The sequence below is a fragment of the Mus musculus genome, chromosome 11 (genome assembly GCF_000001635.26).
Source record: "Mus musculus strain C57BL/6J chromosome 11, GRCm38.p6 C57BL/6J".
Classification (NCBI taxonomy): Eukaryota; Metazoa; Chordata; class Mammalia; order Rodentia; family Muridae; genus Mus; species Mus musculus.
Window position 1 is genome coordinate 94,917,543 of NC_000077.6, and position 3,318 is coordinate 94,920,860.

Sequence of the window (3,318 nt, forward strand, 5' to 3'; positions counted from 1 at the left end):
TAAGTTCTGATGTAATGTTTGGATGTGGTTTTTAAATAGTCTTAATAATATGTCATTGATTCCAGTCTCCTGGTCTGAAACAGAACTCTGCAAATGGGGAGGGAGATATGAGCCCCCCATTATGGAACAGCAACGTTACAGTTTGGGTTTGGGACATTCTGCTGTGCTTTGGGTTATAGCTCAATTAGAGCTATACTTAGCAGAGCATGCGTGAAACCCTGGGTTCAACCCCCCCCCCCCATGCAAACCATAAAGAAAATCGGTCCACTAACATAAATGCAACAGTAAATCTGTAATAGATTGGTAATGCCTGGGCAGTTCCGCTGGTGACTATGTTGCTGCTATCTGCTTAGGCCGCTCACAACTGTGGACGTGGTGATCTTGAGTAGCCCTATGAAAACATGAAGTCATGGGTTTATTTCCTCACTCTTCCAGGGGTGGGACTGGCTCACAGCTACAGTTTCCACTATTTCCTTGAACTCCTACTGGGGAGGATTTAGATTGCACCTTTCATGACTGAGTTCAAAACATAATAGTGTCAGGCCGTCAAGATGGCTCAGGTACATGCTGCCAACCCAGACCACCCAGGTTCACTAACAGGAACCCACGGGGTTATTGTCTGCCCTCCACACTTGTGCCCTCACATGAGTAGACAAACACACACGCTCACACACACAAAATATAGAAATGTAAAAAAAAAATTAAAACAGCAATAGTAAAGATGTGGCGGCACATGTGTGTAAGCCTCGCACTCGGAAGGCAAAAGCAGGAGGATCATAGATTCCAGGCTAGCCTGAGCTACACAGTGAGTTTCAAGGCAGCCTGAGCTACATTTCAATAAACAATAAAAAGAGAGCAATAAAAAAGACAAGCAGTTTCTCTCTTATCTGATAATCTGGAAAACAGTAGCCCAAGACTGGGGAAATACTTTTTCCTTGCCTGATTTGCTCAGAGACCCAGACTCCTTTCATCTTGTGTTTTGGCTACCCAAAGCTTCTGTTTTCATCTGCAGGCTCCACGATGGCTGACCACTAAATGGTGCTAAGCAGTAATGGGAGGGAGCTGGAGAGGAATGCCAGGCCCCCTTCCTATAAGACCCTGAAAGCCACACATTATAGATGACATCCCACTGGCCACCTAGTCACAGTGACCACATCCAGCAGAAAGTGCGGAAGGGAAACGTAGTTTTTATAATTCTAGGTTGTCGTCTGTCCTGCTAAAATCAAGAATACTAATTTTATGAAGAGAAGAAGTGAAGGGGACTGGGGATCTTGGGAGACCCTAGCCACCAGCTTACACTAACAGACACCAAAGAACAATCAGGAAACAGACACACATTGGCTCTTACGTGTGGTCTCTTTCATCCCTGGAGGAGTGACCCTCCCTAGGCTGTGACATCCAAAGCAACTTATCAACTCATATCATGATTCAAAAATGATCACTGAACAAAGAGTCCTTTTTGTACCTGAAGCGTGGTGATGAACCAAACATTTTGAAACACTGTTCTCTTATTTGAACTACACATGTGCCAAATGTGTCTGGACTCTGCCCACCACTGATGTCTAACCAACTTGAGGCTTGGTCCCACTGGAGATGGTTTTAAAAAGATGAGATGCAGATATTTGTTCATTCAAGCACGATGACACATGCCTGTCCTTCCAGCATTTAGGCAAAGGCAGGATTGTGAGTGACAAGCCAATCTGGGTGGGCTACATAATGATGTGTGTGTGTGTGTGTGTGTGTGTGTGTGTGTGTGTGTGTGTGTGCATGTGTGTGTGTGTATGGGGTGGGTAGTGTGTGTGTTTTTGGTTGGTTGGTTTTTATTTGAGACAGGGTCTTTTTTTGTAGCCCTGCACAGCCTGAGGCTCACTGTGTAGACCAGGCTAGAAATCTGCCTCCCAAGAAATCAGTTGAGGGTCACAGAAAAAGAGACCACCACTCCAATTAAGTGGTCTGGATGAGGCATATTTTACTTTTGATCGAGAGGGCATGCTGGGAAATAAAAAGTGCATTTGACTTTTTTCTTTTTTCTTTTTTCTTTTGTTGTGTGTGGGGTGGGGGTTCGAGGCAGGGTTTCTCTGTATAGCCCTGGCTGTCCTGGAACTCACTCTGTAGACTCACTGTCACCCCCAGATTATTATTTTTTTTTTTTGCTTCGTTTTTGAGATAAGTGGTTTTCCCAGGGCGAGGCTTATCCATTGCACTTCGGATGTGCTGAGCCCTGCGATTTCCCCAAATGCGGGGAAACTCGACTGCATAATTTGTGGTAGTGGGAAATTGTGCTCTCCCCTGGGGAAAGAGAGAGAGAGAGAGAGAGAGGGAGAGGGAGAGGGAGAGGGAGAGGGAGGGAGAGGGAGAGGGAGAGGGAGAGGGAGAGGGAGAGGGAGAGGGAGAGGGAGAGGGAGAGGGAGAGGGAGAGAGAGAGAGAGAGAGAGAGAGAGAGAGAGAGAGAGAGAGAGAGAGAGATTTTACTGTATAGTCCTAGCAGGCCTGGAACTCTTAGCCTTGAAGTTACAGAGATCTGTCAAGCTCTGTCTCCCCGTGAGGGGATTAAAGTTGTGCGATACCACGCTTGGCTCCTATTTCTAGTTGGTTGGTTGGTTTTGTTGTGGTTGTTGTTTGATTGTTTGTTTTGTTTGTTTTTTTAGACGAGTTAATTAGCCTAGGCTGGCGGGCCAATGAGCTTCAGAGCGTCACCTGTCTGTGCCCTGGCTGGCCAATGAGCTTCAGAGCGTCACCTGTCTGTGCCCTGGCTGGCCAATGAGCTTCAGCGCTTCACCTGTCTGTGCCCTTTCCCTCCTCTCCTCCCTGCAGAGCTGGGTTTGCTTGCCCTGGCAGCTCACCTCAGCTTCTACTTGTGGTTCTGGGGATGTGAACTCATCCTGTTTGTACAACAGCCACTTTACTCACTGAGCCATCACCTCTGCCCAAATTTACAAGGTTTAATAAGCATATGAGACAGCCAGAGTTGCCAAGTGGTAGTGGCGCACGCCTTTGACCCCAGTACTGGGAGGCAGAGGCAGGTAGATCTCTGAGTTTTAAAGGCCAGCCTGATCTACACAGCAAGTTCCAGGATAGCCAGGGCTATACAGAAATCCCTGTCGAAAGAAAGAAAGAAAGAAAGAAAGAAAGAAAGAAAGAGAGGGAGGGAGGAAGGAAGGAAGGAAGGAAGGAAGGAAGGAAGGGGAGGGAGGGAGGGAGAGAGAGAGAGAGAGAGAGAGAGAGAGAGAGAGAGAGAGAGAGAGAGAGAGAGAGAGAGAAAGAGAGAGAGAGAGAGAGAGAGAGAGAGAAAGAGAGAAAGAAAGAAAGAAAACAATA

The 3,318-nt window shown here is 46.9% G+C and overlaps 1 pseudogene; it reads left to right on the top strand.

The window, feature by feature from the left end:
* The first annotated feature begins 2,146 nt into the window (after positions 1–2,146).
* Gm22456 lies at positions 2,147–2,291 on the top strand (annotated as a pseudogene).
* The last annotated feature ends 1,027 nt before the right edge of the window (positions 2,292–3,318 follow it).